Here is a 22,393-nt window from a genome sequence, read left to right on the forward strand (position 1 = left end):
CTCTTCAGGAGATTTCAGTGCACACTGAGTTTTAGGGCTATGGGTTATTTTTGTTGTTGTTGTTTCGTTTTGTTTAAATGCGCACAAGGATGCCTGTGGGAAAATGCAGGTTCTACTGCACCAGGTATGGGGCAGGCTCAGGATGCCACACACGCAACAATCCCCAGCTGAGGCCAGTGTTGGCCCTAGGTCACGTGAGTGCTACAGATGACTTGCCTAGCCTCCCAGACCTGGGTGACCCTATTTGCTGCGGTAGTGTGGCAGGTTTCTAGCCTGTGATGGAGTGTCGAGGGAGGCAACAGCTGCAACAGGAAATAGCTTTTGCTGAAAGACGGTCCACTTTGGAGAGATGGTTTATATATTAGGGAGGTCTACATGCTCCAGATAAATGGGACTCTGGACCTAATGACATTATTTAGAAACAGTTTAAATGAAAATGAGCAGTTGGTCCTGTATGTGCCTCTTCCTGGGTCCTGGAATGCCTCTGTTTAGTGTAACAAGGGCTGATGTGGCCTCCTCATGGCCTCTAAAAAGGGCCAGTGCTCTTCCAGCAAATGAAAACTCCTGGACAACAGCAGGAAGGCTGTAAACAGTTTCCAACTTCAGATTTTAATCTGTCAAGTGTGGATCCTATAAAAACAAACCTCTCCCCAGTTTGGCCTCAGACCCTGGGATATGCCAAATTCTTCACTGAGCACTTTTCCTGTGTCATGAAGGGTGAGTGGGTTGGAGAGATGAAGCCAAGGTCCCAGGCTTGCTACTATCTGATTCTCAGATAGGCAGGGAACGCTCACTTGCTTTGAGACTGCTTTTATAAAGATCTATTTTATTTATATAGTGTGTGTGCATGTGTGTGTGTGTGTGTGTGTGTGTGTCTGAGAGAGAGAGAGAGAGAGAGAGAGAGAGAGAGAGAGAGAGAGAGAGAGAGAGACAAAGAGAGAGAGAGAGACAAAGAGAGAGAGAGAGAGAGAGAGAGAGAGAGAGAGACAGAGACAGAGACAGAGACAGAGACAGAGACAGAGACAGAGACAGAGACAGAGACAGAGACAGAGACAGAGACAGAGAGCAGATGTCCACAAGGCTAAAGAAATCAGGGCATTGGATGGCCTGGATCTGGAGTTAAAGGTGGGTATGAGCTGCCCAGTGTGGAGGCTAGGAACCAAACTCTGGTTCTCTGCAAATGCAGTAGTTACCCTTAACCATGGAAGCATCTTTTTAGCCCTGGAGGCATCTTATTAGATTTTCACCAGGACTGTCACACAGCCATATATTTGAAACAACTAGGGAAATTCAGGTAGGGCTTCTCTTCAGATCCTCACTGGATTAAGTATTTCCCTTTGGGGATGGGTTAGGAAAAGGTATAAGTTAATTTTCTCCAGGTGAGTCTAGTGAGTATCCAGGTTGCTGAAGACAGTGTAATTTATTTTCCATGTGTTTATGGAGACCTTACTAAGTGTACATGTTTTAGTGTCTTTGAGCAGCAGTAACAAAATACCAGAACCCAGTGGCTTATAAACAAGAGGTTTTGTTTGTCACAGTTTTAGAAGCTGGGAAGTCTAAGACCGAGCTACTAGCAGAATTAGTGTCTGTGGAGGTGTTGCTTCCTGGGCCTTGGATGATCATTCTAGTGTGGTCAAAGAGGCCAAGAGTCCAGGATCTTGTTGTTATGGAAACTAGTCACATTCATGAAGGCTCCTTTCCCTGGATTTAACAACTTCCTAATGTCCCCACCTCCAGTGCTCTCATAGGGAGAATTAAGTTTCAATATTTGAACTTTGACAGGATGCAAATATTCAGATGACAGCATTAGGGCATTGTGTTTGGCACAGGGGAGACCTCACGGACAAGATAGCTAGAATAGAAACTGGGGTGGGCCTCTAGGCCAGCTGCCGTCCACAGTCACACACACGCGCACACACACACACACACACACACACACACACACACACACACACACACACACACTAAATGCACACATGCTTAATACTCAGCTATCTTTCTTTATTCTTGTACAATCCAGAGCCCCAGACCAGAGGATGGTGACACCACCTATTGGTGTCTTCCTACATTAGCATCAATGGAGACATGCCTATGAGTTACAGTAATCTAGACTGTCTCTCATCGAAATTCTCTTCTCAGGTGAGTGGAGTTTTTGTCAAGTTGATAAAGCTAACCATCACAGGTTATTTACAGGAACATGAATGACCCAAAGGTAGCTATATCATAAAAAAGCCTACCCCAGGATGGAAAATGACTCACAAAACTGCACCTCTGGAACATTCACAACTTGTAGGCAGCTGGGGAACTCCCCAGCAACTGTTACGGATTACATAACTTGAAGGGACAGGGAGTGCTTTTCGGATCTGTAAGTTTCAGCAACTTCCTGAAACTTGTAAATTGTTTACACCTACCACTTAAGAGCCTCTGTCCAGGGCCGGGCATGGTGGCGCACGCCTTTAATCTCAGCACTTGGGAGGCAGAGGCAGGCGGATCGCTGTGAGTTCGAGGCCAGCCTGGTCTACAAAGTGAGTCCAGGACAGCCAAGGCTACACAGAGAGACTCTGTCTCGAAAAACCAAAAAAAAGAGCCTCTGTCCAGGACTTAAGAGTCTTTCAGGAAGGACTATTTCCATTTAGAGGAAATAGCCACCCAACAATTCATATATTGAAGCTTGGTCATTAGCCTGTGGAATTACTGGAAAGTGTTGAGACATTTGAGATTGAGGTGTAGGGGAGAAATTTAGGTCACTGGAGGCGGGGCATGTATTTGAAGGGATATTGAGAAACCCCAGTTCCTCTTCTATTTCTTCTGCTACTCTCTGCCATGAGATCATCAGCCTTGCTTTACCATGTGCTCCCCACAGCCTATGATGTTCTGCCTCACACGAGGCTCCAGAACAAAACATTAGGGACTTAGTGACCATTGGCTTACACCTCTGAAACAATGAGTCAATATATAGCCTCTGAAGTTGGTTATTTTGGGTATCTGTGATAAAGAACCACAGACAGCTGACTGAAACAACACCAATGTTACTACCATTTGCATTTGCTAAAAATTAATATTCTTCTGTATTTACTTCAGCATTTGTTTTAAGAAGAGTTGAAAATATATGTGGTGCAACTTCTCTTTTTAAGGGCTGTATATTAATCAGTGTTCTTTCAAATGAGCTGATAGAATGAATAGATATGCATATGAATATGACTACTTACATCTGTGTGATTTATCAGATGGCTTATAGGCTGTGGTGTAGGTAGTCATCAGTCAGTGTTGGAATCCCAACTAAGTAGGTTCTGATAGCAGGGAAAGAAGGCCTCAAGAACAGAGGAGATGAACTCACCAGCAGGAGTGAGGGCAGCCAGGCTGAAAGCAAAAGGTTACTTCTTTCATGTTCTTTTATGTAGGCTGCCACCAGAAGGCTTGGCCCAGGTTTAGAGTGGGTCTTTCCACTCCAAATGATCCATTTTAAAAAAATCCCTTAGAGGTGTGCACAGCTGCTTCATTTTAATTGACTGAGAGATAGTTAAGTTGACAAAAAGTTGCCATCTCAAGTCTATTCCTTGACATACAATCACATCTCTTTGTGTCATGCTTAATTTCCAAATGAAAACAACAACTAGGCCATAATCTAATGTGATATAACTAGCCTGTGCAAGTACAAATGTGTTATGTATTTTAGAGAAGATGCCAATGTCCCTTGAGGAATGATTAGTCTTTTAGTGCCTCAAAGCTTAAATGTGATGAATTTAAACACATTTATTTCAATCTTTGTTATATCACATGATAAAAAAATAGAGGAAGGAAAAAACAAGTATCTGTTTCATATATATGCACAAAGAGGTTCTTAACAAAGTAAGACAAAAACATTCAAGTTAGTTATAATCCTTATTTCTGTAATTGGTCATATAGCCTTAGCTTATTTGTAACTACCTTCCACTCCTAGCCGTTCTGTATTTCTTCCACCTTCAGCAAGCAGTTCAATAGATCTTGGTTCTTTCTCTAGAGTAGTGACCCTTATCTCCATCCCTGAAGGATCTGGGCCCTCTGTCATCCTGCCTGGATGGGGATGGGTTGTTGTAGTTTCCCATTGACCTTTATCTCAGGACATGGTAACATCAACAGATGGCCTAAAGGGTCTTCTGCACTCGAGATGTAATCTTCTTTACCCAATTGTGGAGAAGCAAACACTCCCGTGGGGGAGGAGGGGGAGGCGGGCATCTATCAGCCCCTCCCAATACTGTTATTTCTTTCTTATCCTTTTGACTGAATGGCATCAAAAGCCCAATGTGGCCAAGGGATGTCTGAGTTTCTAGTTCAATAAAATGTTTATATTGTCTCTGGAAGGATTGTTCCCAGTCTGAAACCAAAATTCTAGGCCAGCACAAGTTGAGGTCTCAGGGACAGGGACCAAAACTTCCCCTAGTGGGTCACTAGGGTTGATGGTGAATGGAAATACTCCCACCTCCACTCCCTGGTTCCTGGACCTATGAATCCTGGCTATGGCAGAAACTCTACCAAGGCCCTAGACCTTAGTAGGTCCCCAGATGTTAGCACAACTGACTCCATGATGGAAGTGTTATTCAGACAGCACCACCTGCCAAAACAAAACAAAGACCTAATTCACCAAAGTCCATAGTTCTGGGAAAGTCTCTAAATGTACCAACCTTGCTTTTGGCTTCTGTAGTTCTGCTTCTGGCTAAGATGTATGTCAACCCAGGACATGGTATTTGTACTTAAAAGCTCACTGAGAAAGGCTCATGGTCACAATGGGATCCGGAACAGCCAGTGTAGTTGCAGGCTGACTGATAAAGACCTTCTACTGACTTAAAAGCCATGCCTGAGCAGTCTTCTCTGGTGGACAGCCCACAACAGAACCATACCATACACTGGGCATTGATTCAAAAGCCATACTGCCTTCTGGAGAACACTGCACTGGCCCTCCGGGCTACTGCCATCTAATTGGCACTGTAAGTATGTCTTCACAGAGAAATCCTGCCATGTTGTTAGGCCAGATGCTTCAGGATAGTGACGAACATTGTAAGACTTAAGGATTCCACCAGAGTGACCCAAGTATTGCAGCTCTCTGGATGTGAAGTAAGTACCTTGGTCAGAAGCAACCCATCCTAAGTCTACGGCGCAGGGTCCAGTGGCGACCTGCACAAAACGACCTCAAGCAGAAGGCTTTCCCTTCCCCTTTTCACTGTAGCATCAAGAATGCGCTCTGTGTAAAGTGGCTCTGCAAGTTTGTCATGGTCAACAAGCCACTTCTTCAACACAAAATTAGTCCCCGTGGTTCTCCTTGTAGTTAACATAACGTGCGCAGTTGCAAGTCACTGGCAGTTCAACAAAAAGGCAGAATAATATTCCAGGCCATATTGAGCAACATTTTGGGAACAGCCATTCTTAAGAGACTCAAAAGAAAACAGGCACATTTGATTGTTCTCTTGCTTAGCTACGACAGAGACTGCACTCTTCAAATGAAAGACATCTTTAGGAAATCCAGGCCATAGCTGGAACTCCAAATGTCTTAACCGTCCATGGTAATAAATGAAGACTTATCACAGCCACACTCTCTGAGGCGGGGGCTTGAATTTTCACTGTAGATCGGCCAATTGTATAATGAGGGCTTTGGTTTGATTTTCTACAGCCTGAACTCAGTGACTGCTGGAGAGAAGATTCTCTTCCAGGGCACACACAGAAAGCACTGTATTCTTTACGTGACTCTGACAGTGGTTGGTTTTTCACTGAGCTCATACTTTTCCTTTGCTGGTTTATGCAGAGCTTCTAGAACCAGCCAGCTAACCAGCCAGCCAGCCAGCCAGCACTCCCACTGTTTTTCATAACCCTCATTCCTTATTTATCCACAAATTGTCAAAAGTTCTCTATACAGAGTCACTATTTCCTTGTTCTCCACAGTAAACCCTTCAAGTATTTCTAACTATGGGCTTGCAGTGTTCTCCCTGCTGCCGGAGGACTCACCAGGAACTGTGGGTGCTTGTGACTTTAGAAGCCTGTTCTAGATATTTCTAACACTCATCCTGGCAATTCTGTTTCTAGAAACCTTCTTGGTGCCACAGCCTGTATTATTCAGGGTTCTCTAAAGGAACAGAGCACATGCATGTGTGCATGTGTGCATGTGTATGTGTGCACGTGCATGCACACACACACACACACACACACACACACACACACACACACACACTTTATTAGACTGGCTTACAGGCTGTGGAATATATGTAGGCAAACAATGCCTCTCTCTGGATGGAAAGACCAAGCATCTGCTAGCTGCTCAGTCCACAGCACTGGATGTCTCAGCAGCCGCACTCTAGGAACCCAAAGGATTCCTAGAGAGTTCAGTCAGTGTTGGGAGAGTGGGTTCTAATCCAGTGAAGGAGCGCCTCAGCAGCAGGACAGATGAACTTGCCGGGAATAGTGAGGGCAAACAGGCAGAAACCGAAAGCTCCCTTCTTCCATGTCCTTTTATGTCTACAGAAGGTGTGGCCCTGACTTAGGGTGGGCCTGCCCACGCCAAATGATCCAATCAAGGAAATCCCTTACAGGCTTAGGTTTTAGTAAAACCAGATGTAGTCAAGTTGACAGGCAGGATTAGTCATCACAAGCTATTTTCATTATCCTGGGTTCTTTGCATTTCCATATAAATTATACAACATAATTATCCAGTGAAATTTTAAACAAATTTCTATTTTTAGACATTTTCCTCATTAATTTTCTATGGCCTTTCATGCTATAACCACTAATCTTTGAGTATTTATGCACATTGTTTTTAAAGTACTAGAAATTGAACTCAGGGCCTCAGGCATGCTAATAGACGACTTTCTTCTGCTGAGCTGGACCCTAAGCCTCAACATGTGTGCTTTACTGCATCTGCTGCCTTACTTGATGCTGTCTTTCCATTTCCCAGGAATCCGAGATGGTTTTTAATCTTATAACAAACACTTATATATTTATTCTTTTTCTCTTATACTGCTATAGGGGTTTGAATAAGGAGTGGTCATCTAGGGGTACTGTGACACAAAGCATTGCATATCCTGGGGCGGTGGGGTGGGATTTTATGTCAGGAGGGCAGCTGGGGCAAGGAATGTGGGAGTGGCCTCCACTGGGAAAGTTGAGTGACAGTTGGAAATTGCAGGCTGCAGAGGCCATGTAAGAGTGGCCACTGCCCTAAAGTGGAAGTGACATTCGGAGATCTGGAGGGTTCCAGAGAGAGGAGACGCACCATCACACAGAGAGGAAAAAACAAACAACAAACAAACTAAAAACAAATCTTATTAAATTGTGCACACAGCTCCCACCAAGAGTGTGGGAGGGGCATCAGTAGGGGGGAAGCCTACTCTAGAGCTGTGGGTGGAAATTTCTGTAGGATTCCACCCCACCTCCCTTTCTGGACTCCCTTCTCTTCTCTACTGGATAGTTTTGCATCAGCTTGACATAAGCTAAAGTCATCCAAGAGGAGGGAATCTCAATTAAGAAAATACTTCCAGAAGGTGGGGCTGTAGGCAAGCCTGTAGGATATTTTCTTATCTAGTGATTGATGGGGGAGGACCCAGCTCATTGTGGGTGGGGTCATCTCTGGGCTGGTGGTCCTGGGCTCTATAAGAAAACAGGCTGAAGCCAAGCATGGTGCTGCACATCTTTAATCCCAGCACTCAGGGAGGCAGTGGCAGGTGGATCTCTGTGAGTTTGAGGCCAGTCTGGTCTACAAAGTGAGTTCAGGGCAGCCAAGGCTACACAGAGAAACCCTGTCTAGGGGTGGGAATGGGGTGGAGAACCAAAAAAGAAAAGAGAGGAAGAGAAAGAGAAAGAAAAGAAAGAAAAAGGAAAGAAGACAGGCTGAGCAAGCCAGTAAGCCACGCCCCTCCATGTCCACTGTGTCAATGCCTACCTCCAAATCCCTGCCCCCTTTGTGTTGCTGTCCTGGGTTCCTCCAATGATGCCTTATGATGAGGAAGTATAAGCCAAATCAGCTCTTCTTTTTTTTAAAAACATGTTATTTAATTTTAATTTATGTGTGTTGGTGTGAGGTGTCAGATCTTGGAATTACAGACAGTTGTGAGCTGCCATGTGGTTGCTGGGAATTGAACCCTGGTCCTTTGGAAGAGTAGGTGGTACTCTTAACCACTGAGCCACCTCTCCAGCCCCTATCAGCTCTTCCTTTATCAAGTTGCTTTTGGTCATGGTGTTTCATCACAGCAGTAGTAACCCTCATTAGAACACCTTCCCTCGGATTGGTCCTATCCCAGCCCTTAGCAATTTGTAACATTTGGATGTGTTATTTTTGCCATCCTGTGAGGATGAGCAACCTGATAGCATGGAATCTGTCTCTGTCTCTTTCTTTAGTTTTTTAGACAGGGTTTCTCTGTGTATCCCTGGCTGTCCTGGACTCACTTTGTAGAGCAGGATGATCTTGAACTCACAGAGAGCTGCCTGCCTCTGCCTCCAGAGTGCTGGCATTAAAGGCGTATGCCACCATGACTGGCTGGAATGTCTCTCTATCTTTTTCAAATGTGTATTTTATTTATTATAAATAATTTACTTTACATCCCAGTTGTTATCCCCTCACTCTTATCTTCCCATTCCCACCCTCCCTCCCTCCCTCTTCTGCCTATTCCCCTCCCCTAGACCTGTAAGAGGGGGGCCCTCCTACCCCATTGTCTGGCCACAGCCTATTAGGTCTCATCAGGTTAGCCTGCATCCCCTTTCTCTGTGTGCATGCTAGGCTGTCTTGGCTAGGGACAATGACCAAATCGTGGGCAGCTGAGTGCATGGCAGAGGTTCAGCAAAGTCTCCCCCGCCCCAACACAAACACACACGGAGAATAGGCAGTCCATTGGTTACATCTGAACAGGAGGTCTTGGTTCTCCGCATGCATTGCCCTTGACAGGTGCATTAGTTTGTGCAGGCTCCCCTGTGTCTAGATCTGCAGGCCCTGATGGTCTCCTGTGGAGCCCCTGCTCCTACCCGGACCTTCCATGGCGCAGCTCGTCCCTACAACTCTCAGTGTTCTGCCCAGAGTCCAGCTTCGAGTGCTAGTATCTGTTCTGATCCCCCACTGGGTGGAGTCTCTCAGAGGAGATCTATTTTGGCCTAATATCCACTTATAATGAGGATATACCGCGTATGTGTCTTTCTGGGTCTGGGTTACCTCACTTAGGATGATTGTTTCTAGTTCCATCCATTTGCTTTGAATTTTTAAGATGTCCTTGTTTTTAATAGCTGAATAATATTCCACTGTGTAAATGCACTACCGTTTCTTTATTCATTCTTCAGTTGAGGAACATTTAGGTTGTTTCCAGATTCTGGCTATTACAAATAAAGCTGCTATGAACATAGTTGAGCAAATGTCCTTGTTGTGTGGTGGAGCATCTTTCGGGTATATGCCCAGGAGTGATATAGCTGGGTCTTGAGGTAGAGCTATTCCCAATTTTCTGAGAAAGCACCAGATTGATTTCCAAAGTGGTTGTATAAGTCTGTATTCCCACTAGCAATGGGGGAATGTTCCTCTTTCTCCACATCCTTGTCAGCATGTTCTGTCACTTGAGTTTTTGATCTTAGCAATTATGATAAGTGTAAGATAGAACCTCAGAGTTGTTTTGATTTGCATTTTCCTGATGACTAGGGATGTTGAGCATTTCCTTAAGTATTTCTCAGCCATTCGATATTCCTCTGTTAAGTATTCTCTGTTTAGATCTGTACCTCACTTTTGAATTGGATTATTTGGTTTGGCGGTGTTTAATTTCTTGAGTTCTTTATATATTTTATATATTAGCCCTTTGTTGGATGTAGGGTTGTTGACGATCTTTTCCCAATCTGTAGGCTCTCACTTTGTTCTGTTGACAGTGACCTTTGCCTTATAGAAGCTTTTTAGTTTCTTGAGGTCTCAGTTATTAATTGTTGATTTTAGAGCCTGAGCTATTGGTGTTCTGTTAAGGAAGTTGTTTGCTGTGCCAATGAGCTCAAGACTCTTTCCCACTTCTTCTACTAACAGATTTAGTGTATAGATCCATATTTATCACCCTGTACAAAACTCCAAGTCCAAGTGGAATGTCTCTCAAAGGGACCAGTTTCTGTTTTCCTGAGGAGCCTAAGTCCCCTGATCCCCCCTTCAGTGTTACATAATTTGTGACATTGAGTTATCTATTTGTAGCATATCATTTTTGTAAGATGATTATCATAACTTCATTATTTATTAATTTTTTTGAGACAAAGTTTCTCGGTGTAGCCTTGGCTGTCCTGGACTCACTTTGTAGACCAGGCTGGCCTTGAATTCACAGAGATCCACTTGCCTTTGCCTCCCCAAGTGCTGGGATTAAAGGTGTGCACACCTCACCTGGCTTATATTTATTTATTTCTAAAAATTATTATCTATCTACTTATTTGTATGTCTGTATACATGCACACATTATGCCATGACATGCATGTGGAGGTCAGAGGACAACTCAATTATATTGTTTTTTCTTGTGTGTCCTGGTCACTTTTTTGTCAACTTGAAACAAGTTTGAGTTATCTGGGAAGAGGCTGTTCAGTTAAGAAGATGCCTCCATTGGCTAGATCTGAGTAGGGGTTTGAAGTTTACTGCATGTATTGTCCTTGGCTGGTGCCATAGTTTGAACAGGACCTCTGGACCCAGATCCACCTGTCATAATGTTCTTCTTGTAGGTTTCTAGGACCCTTTGGATCCTTCTATTTCCCCATTTTCCCATACTTCTCTCACCTAAAGTCCCAATAGGATGTCCTCTCCTCTGACCCGCTTTCCTGGTAAGTGAAGACTTTCATGGGGCATGCCCCATGGGCTAGTGTCCAGATATAAGTGAGTATATACCATTTGACTCTTTCTGCTTCTGGGTGAACTCACTCATTATGATCATTTCTAGTTCAATCCATTTGTCCACAAATTTTGGGAATTCCTTGTTTTTAATAGCTGAGTAGTATTCCATAGTGTAAATGTACCATAGTTTCTTTATCCATTCTTCTACTGAGGGACATTTAGGCTGTTTCCATGTTCTGGCTATTATGAATAGGGCTGCTATGAACATGGCTGAGCATATGTCCTTGTTGTGTGGTGGAGCATTTTCTGGGTATATTCCAATGAGTGGAATAGCTGGGTCTTGAGGAAGCTCTATTTTCATTTTTCTGAGAAAGCGCCAGATAGATTTCCAAAGTGGTTGTACAAGTTTGACATTCTCCACAGTTGAGTGGAGAGTGGGGTCTGACTTTCACACGAACTCTGGTACCCCATATTTGACCATGTCCCCTGGAAGGGGAGGCCTGGTGGCACTCAGAGGAAGGATAGCAGGCTACCAAGAAGAGACTTGATATCCTATGAGCATATACAGGGGGAGGAGGTCCCCCTCAGTCACAGACATAGGGGAGGGGAGTAGAGGGAAAGCGGGAGGAATGGGAGGATACAGGGATGGGATAACAATTGAGATGTAATATGAATAAATTAATAAAATATTTAAATAAAAGAAGTGGGCCACAAAGCAAGGCCCACTTAAAACCCTTTGTCTTTCCTCAGCTCTTGGGGAACAGTTAGTGTCAATACAGCTGGAAGGTTTCCTATATTTAGAAAGCATGTATTCAATTACATGTGTATATGCGTGTTTACCTAAGTGTGATCATGTGATATTTATTTCCTTGTAGCTGACTTTTCATGCAACTGTATTTAAACATCTTTCCTTATGAATGTACAAAGTTGTGACTCATTATCAAAGCTTGATAATTATCCACTGGGTGAAGGATATGAGGCAACCGGCATGGCTTTCTCTGACTGTGGGATAGTTCGATTGCTTTTAGGTTTTTGTCACCAAAAATATTTGTTCATTTTATCCTGATTAGTCCTAGAATATTGTTTTCCATTTTAAATATAGGAGGTGCATTTTATCTGTTGAATAATTTAGAGGATGTTTGTCATCTCGTTAGTTTTGAGCCTCTGCATCCAAATTGTATCCTTTCATTTGATTTACTTTGGAAAAGCTTTGCAATTATTTTCATATTTAAAAATGCATTCTTTGGGACTTGACCTCATCTTTATTTATAGAGTTTAGAAAGGCATCGTTTCTGGATGATTTTCTCTAGTAAGTGCGTAAACCACTGGTTTTGTGTATTAATTCATTTTTACTTTATGAATTAGTAATCATAAGAAATTCAGCTATTTCTATTGTGTTTCATAAAATAATAACACCTATCGAAATGATTTCCCTGTTTTCTGATAGCTGTGCTTGTTTTTATATAGGAAAAGTACAAGTCAGAACACAAGCCTAGTGTACCCTCTGTGCAGAAGTGTAATCTTGGTCTTATCATTTATTTTCTTTCATTATATTGATATACTGGAGCCTTCTGGGTTATTAGTGATTTGATGCGCTTATTGTTTGTATTCTGTTCTGGCTAGTGGTAGGCAAAGGCGCTGTATTGTTTCATAAAGCTATGTAAATTAATTGCTGTTAGGCCAGATGAACTTTAGACTTACAGAGAGCTGTGAGGACAGCCCTAGTCTGTGTCTGGAATGTCCACCCTAGCCCTGTGCTAAAGTTCTGCTTCCTGCTGCCACTGCCTGAAACCCTTTGCTCTCTGCTGTCATGTTTTGATTTATCAAGAAGCAGCAGAGCAAAGTGACCACGAGCTGAAACCTTCAAAACTGGGTGTTAAACTGAACCTTCCCTCTTTTAGGTTGCTTTTCTCAGGTGTTTTGTCCCAGTGAAGAAAGCAACGTAATACAGAGAGTTCCTGTATCCGCCATGTCCAGTTTCTTCCATTGTGAACACATGAACATAACCATCAAAATCCTAAACTCCAAAACCAGCACCGTGTGTTCCCACTGATTGAACTCCAGCCTTTATCTGAATTTTCCTGTCTTTGCAGCTAATATCTTTTCTATGTTTTAGCAGGTTTAGGATTTGTGTGTGTGTGTGTGTGTGTGTGTGTGTGTGTGTGTGTGTGTGTATGTTGTTAACCTTCCTGTCTGCCATAGCTTCTTAATCTTTTCCTATTTTTGAAGGGGTGTTAGTCAAGTATATTGTAGAACTCTCATTTGGGTTTGTCACATATTTTCTCATGAACAAACTAGGGGCATTAGTTTTGGGCAAGACTGCAATACAGTTTTCCTCATCTTTGCATCATATTGGGAACCACTGATATCAACCTGACTTATCATTTGGCAGTGTGAACATTTGCCACCTGGCCAGAGTAATGGTTACCAGGCTTCCACTCTGTAGAGTTACGTCTGCCCAGGGCCTTGTGCATGCTAGGCAAGCCCTCTACCATTGAGTGATTAACACTCTGAGCCTTTCTGCTGTAACGAGTCATGAAGTCCAGGAGAAGTAACGAGTCATGAAGTAAAGTAGGAATATGGGGCTCGTGCTAATTAAATGGTAGCTTTACATATCATACATATACAAATAGTATAACATCTATACTTGGCTTGATATACATGTTTTAAGACAGTGTTAGAGATGTATCTTTAAAAAATGTGTTTTGTTTTTTTTTTTTTTTTTTTTGGTTTTTCGAGACAGGGTCTCTCTGTGTAGCCCTGGCTGTCCTGGACTCACTTTGTAGACCAGGCTGGCCTCGAACTCACAGCGATCCGCCTACCTCTGCCTCCCGAGTGCTGGGATTAAAGGCGTGCGCCACCACGCCCGGCTCCTAAAAAATGTGTTTTGTGTGGCGGTGGGGGTAAAGCATTTTTTGGAGAACTATATATTGGGATATTTTGAGTCTTGTTTACTTTTCAGAGAAGACCTAGAAGGATCAGGAAATGTGTTTTGGTTTAAGTACATTTAAGTGGCATGGCGATGAAGATGTTTGTGTAGAGATGAAGAATAAGCCCACTTGCTTGTGTAATTCCGTTCTACAAACCCTGCCTTGTGATGTATAGTCCTTCTTCAAAAAGATACACAAATGGTCAGTTAGCACATGCACAGATGCTCAACATCAGCAACCGGTGGGAAATACAAACAAAGCCGTGATGGAACGCTGCAGTTTTAAGGCAGCAGGAGTATGGAAAAAAAATTAAGTAAAATAAAAGACAGCTAGAGTCATTGAGGAGATGGGTTGTTGAGGATGTAGAGAAAACCGCAAACTTCATGCTCTCTGTTGGAATGTAAAATGGTGCATTATTTTTAAAAAGTCTATATAGGTCCTTCAGAAAGTTAAGCACAGAATTGCCACACGACCCAGCAGTTCTGCTGAGACGCGTATGAAGACACATGTGCACATAACAAGTTGCACAAGACTGTTCACTGTAGCACTATTCAAAGTAGCAAAAAAAAAAAAAAAAAAAAAAGGTTACCTGCTAGAAGCCCGTCAAGGACTGAAGGGCTAATTTCAATGTGGTACAACTATGCAAGGAGTTGATACTGGGCAATCAAACAAAGTGAAATCCTTATATGTACTACCATAGGGATAAGCCTCGAAACATATCACAAATAACCACATATTGTATGGTTTCATTACATAAAATGTCCAGAATAAGCAATACAATAACTGTCCAACCTATATGGAGACCATAGATTGGCGCTTGTAAGGGCTGGAGAGATGGTCAGTGGTCAAGAGTGCCTGCCGTTCTTGCAGAGGACCCAGATGCAGTTCGCAGGACCTATATGGTGGCTTGAAGCCACCACAACCAGGCACCTATACAGTGCACATACATACATGCAGACAAACACTCATAAAGTTTAAAAATCTTCAAGAAAAAGCAGTTATAAGACCCTGAACTGCTGTAGGGGAACATAGAAGTCATTGGACATGAGAGTTGGGTACCAGTCAGGCACTGTACACCAGAGATCATATGATGAGTGGCTGTTCTTTGTGGTTAGCTGTGGTCTACATATCTTGGAAGGCTTAGCAAAGATAGTTCCTTGGCTGTAATGTGTGTAATGTGTGTGGCTGCACTTCTGGTTTTTAGCTGAGATTGAAAGGCCTGTTTTGTTTGCTTTTTTTTTTTTTTTAGACTTCTCGTTATGTAGACCAGGTTACGGTAATTTACCACGTGGTGCAGTCTCAGATCAAATGCCTGTAATCTAGCGAATATGGAATACAGAAAGCATTGAAACCTAAAGCAATCAGGAAAGGGTTGGCATCAGCCTATTCTTTTCCTCAGCCTATGTTATTGTAGTTGGAAAATTAAGACAATTTCTTTATCCATTCTTCTGTTGAGGGACAGGTAGGTTGTTTCCAAGTTCTGGCTATTATGAATAAGGCAGCTATGAACATGGTTGAGCATATATCCCTGTTGTGTGGTAGTGCATCCTCTGGGTATATTCCAAGGAGTGGAATAGCTGGGTCTTGAGGAAGCCCTATTCCCATTTTTCTGAGAAAGCACCAGATAGCTTTCCAAAGTGGTTGTACTAGTTTGCATTCCCACCAGCAATGCAGGAGTGTTCCTCTTTCTCCACACCCTCGCCAGCATGAGGTGTCAGTTGAGTTATTGATCTTCCCCATTCTGATGGGTGTAAGATGGAATCTCAGTGTCGTTTTGATTTGCATTTCTCTGATGACTAAGGAGGTCGAGCATTTCTTTAAGTGTTTCTCAGCCATTTGATATTCCTCTGTTGAGAATTCTCTGTTTAGTTCTGCGCCCCATTTCTCTATTGGGTTATTTGGTTTGGTGGTGTTTAATTTCTTGAGTTCTTTATATATTTTGGATATTAGACCTTATGGAATACTACTCAGCTATTAAAAACAAGGAATTTCCAAAATTTGTGGACAAATGGATTGAACTAGAAATTGTCATAATGAGTGAGTTCACACAGAAGCAAAAAGAGCTAAATGGTATATACTCACTTATATCGAGACACTAGTCCAAGGTGTACATCCCCATGAAAAACTGTACCTACCAGGATAGTGAATAAGAGGGGAGGTCATCCTATTGAGACTTTAGGTGTGAGAAGCCTGGGAGAAAGAGGAAATAGAAGGATCCAGCGGGTCCTGGAAAACTACAGGCGAGTCTGGGCCCTGGGGTCCTCCGCAAACTATGGCAACAGCCAAGGAAAAAATAGGCAGTAAACCTCGAACCCCTACCCAGACTAGCCGATGGACAGGACATTCTCCACTGGTGAGTGGAGAAGGAGATCTAACTTTCACACAAACTCTGGTGCCCCATATTTGAACATGTCCCTTGGATGGAGATGCCTGGTGGCACTCAGAGGAAAGATAATAGGTCACCAAGGAGAGACTCGATACCCTATGAGCATATACAGGGGGAGGAGGTCCCCCTCAGACACAGACATAGGGGAGGGGAGGGGAATAGGGGGGAAGTAGGAGGGAGGGAGGAATGGGAGGATACATGGGATGGGCTAACAACTGAGATGTAATATGAATAAATTAATTAAAAAAATAAAAATTAATAAAAAAATAAAAAATAAATAAATATGTTAACTTTAAAAAAAAAAAAGGAAAATTAAGACAAAAGCAAGAGTATCCAGGGCTGGGCGAAGCAGACAGCAAGCATGGAGTACAAGAGTGTGAGGAAAGGAAAGAATGCCGCATCTCAGCTGGAGAAAAACAGGAGACTCCATCAAGAAATAGAAGGCCTTTAGTCTTAGCCCACTCTGCACCTCCAGCCTCCTGCACAAACAAGCCGATTGCTTCTGGCTCTGCAGCAGCCTGTCTAGCACCCGGCGAGCCATACTTTGCGTTGGTCCTGGTTGGGATGCACCTTCCCAGTTTTTCCTACGGCCAATTCACATGAGCTTTCCAAGTCAAGCCATTTCAAAGTGTCGGCTCCCTTTATCACCTGGCTCATGTTGGAGGCACATGGCTGGGAAAACTCTTAAGTCCTCCCTAGAAACCAGTAAGTATATCATGAACAACATGGCAGAGCCAGGTGTGGGGGCACATGCTGCAATCCGAAGACTCAGGGAGACAGATAGGCGGATTCCTGTGAGTTTGCAGCCAGCCTGGTCTACAAAGCTAGTCTAGGACAGCCAAAGCTAAACAGAGAAACCCTGTCTCAAAAAGCCAAGGGGAGAAAAAAAAAAAGAAAGAAACAAACAAACATCGACCATGGAGGTCTGATATTATTTCCATAGTCTGGTTTAAAAAAAAAAAGGGTGCAGTGAGCCCTTAAGGTAATGGTTCTCAGCCTGTGGGTTGTGACCCCTTTAGGGGTTGAATGACCTTTTCACCAGGGTCCCATATCAGATACCCTGTATATCAGATATCCTGCATATCAGACATTTACATTATGATTCATAACAATAGCAAAAATACAGTAGTTACAGAGTAGCAACAGAAATAATTTTATGGTTGGGGGTCACTGCAACATGAAGGACTGTATTAACACAGCATTAGGAAGGTTGAGAACCCCTGCCTTAAGGGCTTGCTGGTATTGGTTAGAACACATCCAAAACATCTAGAAGCCAGGCATGGTGGCGCACGCCTTTAATCCCAGCACTCAGGGAGACAGAGGCAGGCGGATCGCTGCGAGTTTGAGGCCAGCCTGGCCTACAAAGTGAGTCCAGGACAGCCAAGGCTACACAGAGAAACCCTATCTTGAACCCCCTCTCACCCCCCCTCCCAAATAAGGACAGCTAGAGCTTACGCAGCCATGTTGGACTATGAATTGGAAGTCATATGTGGCTCCCACATTATATCAATAAACTATACCATTACTTGTTTTCCCATAAATATAGGTGACTGATTATGAATTCCTAAATCATAACTTGAGTCTTTTAACTCTAAACAGCTCGTTGATGTTTTAACTTCCGGCTCTTGGGATGAAGTCCTCTAGCCTCCCTCCGGTCGCTGCTGCCGCCACTGTGTCATCCTTCAGTTGGCTGCTCCAGGGAACCAAGTTCAATCTGCAAGTTCTTGGGAGGACCTTGAAAGATTAGATTCCGAACTCAGATGTCGAGTTCCTGTGGGTTCCAGAGTCTTGGATTACTCACTGAAACGGGTTTCCTCTTCTGAGGAGTGGAAGAAAGTGGTGTTTCAGCTTCCATTCTGAATTCACCTCTCCTGTCTGGTCACTCATTGGCCATCTTGGTCCTTCGTCTTGAAAGTGATGCACGCTCTCTGTCTCTGCCTAGTGGAAGAACCTTGTGTTGCCATCGGTGTGCTTCAGTGTGGCATGCTTCATGGGCTGATTTTTGTTACTGCAATAAATAGCCCGGGACAAGAAATTTACAGAGAACAAAGGTTTGTTTCGGTTTACATTTTTGGAAGTTTCAGGCCTCCTTGCTTTGGGGCCTGACTTGAGGCAGCACAACGCAGTGATGAAACGCAGAGCCGCATACCTCACATCTGGGAGGAAAAGAGAGGAAGATAAAGGGTATGGGGACCCACTGTGCCCTTCAAGGTCATGCTTCCAGTGGCTAGAATAATTGCTACTAGGCCTCACTTTTTACAGGTTCCACCACCTCCCAGCATTAGCAAGCTGGGGTCCAGACTTTTGATGTGGCCCATTGGGAGCCACCAGAGGCCCAAACTTAAAGCAGAAATGCTTGGCCAGTGGAGTGAGTGACTTCATAACAATCAACATTCTTTGGTATTCCAGACTTGGAGAGCCTCATCTTGGCAAGAGAGGAGGTGGAATCTTGCTGAAGCCTCTGCTGTCCTCTCTCCTCTGGGGTTCAGGCTGAGGCCCGCGCTGAGGTACCGGGAACCTTGGGTTGGAGGGTGCCGTTCTCTCCAGCTTCTAGAAGGAAGGAGTGGCCCTTCTAAGCCTTTCTTGTCTTTCCCGGACCTTTCCCAGCTACATGGCCTGCTGCAGACCCAGGCAGGGGGTGGGATGGCCCTCTAGCATTAGATCCAGCTCCTGCGAGCTTTGCATGTTACACTAGGATGGCAAGCATGTCAGCTTAAACAACTCAGTCAGAAGAGAAGCGCTGAGAGCAGCATCCATGTGCTTTTCTGATGGGTGGAAAGATACAGTTTGCATTCACAACAACCTTCCAAATACTCCTTTTATTGTTGGTCCAGTTCTTTGCTCCATTGACCACCACACAAGCACTTCTGCATTTCTCTATCTGTGTGTGTTCTCTGTTAGAACTCTACTTCCTACCGTTTCTTCTTCCGTCCAGCTATTGGCTAGTTAGCTCTTTATTTACCCAATCAGAAGGTGATGGACAACAAAGTTTCCAAAATACTGAGATGAGAGATACCTCACAATAATGACAATACTCCAGTCTGGCCTGTAATCAGATCTCTGCCCACACAGAAGTCAGAATTCAAATAATCTTTACACCGAGTACAATAAAATCACTCCAACAGAATTTATGAAAGAAAGAGGCTTTAGGGTATTACAGTTTCAGAGAGTGGAGCAGAGGCAGCAGCTCGGAGCTCACATCTTGACCTGTATATTCAAAGCAGACAGAGAAAACTCAAAATGGCACAATCTTTAAACTTCCAAAGCCCATGTCTGTTACAGTAACCTTTATTCTCCTGAGGTAATTGTCATTTCAGAGGGCTTACTGCCTCAGTCTGCTAATCTAAGCCTTGTCCTGGAAGCTTCTAGCCTCTGTACTCTGTACAATCTTATCTAGGCCTAGAATGTTTTCAGCCTCTGAGATGTACTGCTGAATAAGTTCACCCTTTCTAGTTCTGAACTCTGCCTGGCTGGTTCAACTCAGCTGTTCTGGCTCAAATGCCTCTCCACGCTGAGTGATGCACACTGGCTTCTCTCTCAGCTTCTGACTGAATTGCTCTGCTTGGCCTCAGAGTAACTTTGGCAATATGTTCTAATCCTCTGGCTTGGTCTGTCCTCACCTGTGTCTGGTTTGTTCCGTCTTCAGCCTCTCTCTGTAAAACTCTCCTGGTAAAGGCTGCCTCTGAATTCCATGAGCCGAAACTGCCACTGCACTGCGTCTCAATTCCCTCTCAACTGAACTGCCTGAACAGAATCCAGAGATCTGCATGTCTCTGTCTCCTGAGCACTGGGGTTAAGGGTGTGTACTGCCCTGCCTGGACCTAAGCTTTTCTTTACCTGACACTTGCTGTATACCAGGTTGGCCTTGAACTCAGAGATCTGCTTGCCTCTGTCTCCTGTGTTCCAGCCAGAGTAGTTAAAATTCCTCTACACACCTCCAGTGTCATACTTACTCCATCACGGTCATACGTCCTAACCGTCCCCAAAGTGGTGTTAACTGGGGACTAGGAGTTCAAATCACAAGTCTATGAGGAACAGTCTCATTTGAACCACCACATGGATTAGAATGGAAAGTCCTTGCAACCTGCACGGAAAGTGGAGATGCCATAGTCACTCCAGACCATGGCGGATGTGAGGAAGTGGAGAGGGAGCTGGGGGAGAAGCAGCAAAGAGAGGCTCTCTGTATTTCCAAGTTGGACACTATGAGCTGCCTTACAGCTTAAAAGGCAGGCATGTCAGACTTCCTGGCAGGCGTTTTCTCTGCTTTCTCATAGTCGGCCTTGCGTTTATCCTGAATACATTCTGGCAAGAGAAGGAAACGCTTTCTTTCTACCACGTCTCCAGGAACTCTGAGCTGAGTGAAACGCACCCCAGAGCCCAGTCCCTTACTTTCTTAGCAGGCATTTCTGAGAACTTTCCAGAAAACATGTGTGAGAGGTTGTGCATTCACTTATCTTGGGGAAGAACATGTATTTCCTTTCTCTGATTTTGAGGGTCATTATCAGAAAGCTGTCTAGACTTCAGATTCCAACTCGGCCAAGGAGAATGTGAATAAAATATGTTTCATGTGGGGGTAGGAGTGAACACCATGAAATATTCCTTTTGTTAACCTCTGGGTCAGCCTCCCTGCATAGTCGGCTCGAGGCCCCACAACTTGGAGAATGGGATTTGTCAGTGTCTAAGCGACGTCCCATCGCTAAGAGCCTGTATATTGCTTGGCTCGCACAAAGTGCTTTTGCAGTAAACTTTTCCATTTGGGTGAAAAGAGAGCAGGAGCGCCTTTAATCTTGCCTTGTGTATCTGTGGTGGGATGGGGTGATTGCTCCCAACTGCTTTGAGATCATCTTGGTGGGATGGTGGGAGGTACAGCCCAGCCTTTCTTTTCTTTTAAAGTTAAAAAAAAAGTCTTTCATCCCAAGCTCATCATTCTCGCATCCAGCCAAAACCACATTTTTTCCAGTTTATTAAACATGTTGCCTCTTAGATCTTATAGTAAAATCAATTTCCTTTCTGTAGGGGACAAGCATATTGCCTTGTGATTTTTCCATGTTGATTCTGCTGTCTTCAAAAGGCACCCCCAATTCTCCAGCTGTAGTACAAAGCTGCTAATTGGAGGAGAAAGGAGTTACCCCTCTCTTCTCTGCCCTCCCTGGATGGGGAACACAGCTGGCTCTCTTCCACACCTAAGCAGCACCGCTCCATCTCACTAGGCAGCTTTGCCTCCGGGAGCACATGGGCCATCAAGATTTGGTGCTCTGTGGGATGACTCCTAAGGTCTAGTCTTCAGCAAGGTCCTGTCTCTAGCAACACACACTGCTGTGACCACCATGTTCTCATTACCTTCATTGAGAAAAATAGCTCACTTTGTGTCCTGCCAAAGTCTCCAACAACTGTCACCCAATTAACTCAGTTTCTTTAGCTAGGAAATTTGTAGGGCCTCTATGCGTTAGTGTCCCTGAAAATGGGCACCAGTGAGATGCTCTTGTGGGCTGTTGTGTTGAAAGGGGGTGGTGTTAGTTTTATGTGGCTGTGACAAAAATCCCAAGGCATTCATTTAAAGGGAGGAAAGAAAGTTCCCTTCACAATAAATGCTCTCAGTAGTGGTGAAGCTTCCAGTGGGGCACCAGCTCCATTTCTCCACGCTCAGTGACACACGTAAGTGGTATTCAGCGATAGGGCCTCACCATTTGGCTGTGGAGGGTAACCGACAACACTGGCAGAAGCCTGTGTTGTTTGGGGAGATCTTTGGGATCTCTGCCTAGTGACTCCATAAGATGCAGTCTATGCTGGAGAGTTTTATGTCAACTTGGCACAAACTAAAATCACTGCGAGGAGGGAACCTAAATTAAGAAAATGCCTGTAACCCGTAGGGCATTTTCTTAATGATTGTTGGTGGAGGGGCCAGCCCACTGTGGCTGGTGGTCCTGGGTTCTATAGAAAACCAGGCTGAGCAAGCCAGGAAGCAGCACCCCTCCATGGCCTCTGTATCAGCTCCTGCCTCCGGGTTCCTGCCCTGTTTGAGTTCTCATCCTTACTTGCTTCAGTGACAAACAGTGCTGTGGAAGTGTAAGCCGAATAAACCCTTTCCTCCCCAAGTTCCTTTGGCCAAGGAGTTTCATCGCAGCAATAGTGTGGGTTCTCACTAAGACACAAGCGTCCCTGGTATTGGGCATGTTGCTTGGTAGCTTACGGTGTCTAGTTGGGGCAGTGTTGTGCTGTTACATAATGACTCCATTTAAACTCCTTTCATGTGTCGACTTAGTTGTCCTTCCCCATGTGCCTCACTTCACACTG

The 22,393-nt window shown here is 44.1% G+C and overlaps 1 long non-coding RNA gene across 1 annotated transcript in view; it reads left to right on the forward strand.

Moving 5' to 3' along the window:
- Positions 1–22,393, forward strand: part of LOC311585154 — a 49,472-nt gene that overhangs the window by 21,740 nt on the left and 5,339 nt on the right. Inside the window, exon 3 of the long non-coding RNA XR_014775121.1 lies at positions 2,021–2,139. This is a non-coding gene — a long non-coding RNA (uncharacterized lncRNA). The remainder of the gene's footprint in view (positions 1–2,020; positions 2,140–22,393) is intronic.

The sequence above is a fragment of the Acomys minous genome, assembly GCF_964271855.1.
Source record: "Acomys minous genome assembly, chromosome: 15".
Taxonomy (NCBI): domain Eukaryota; kingdom Metazoa; phylum Chordata; class Mammalia; order Rodentia; family Muridae; genus Acomys; species Acomys minous.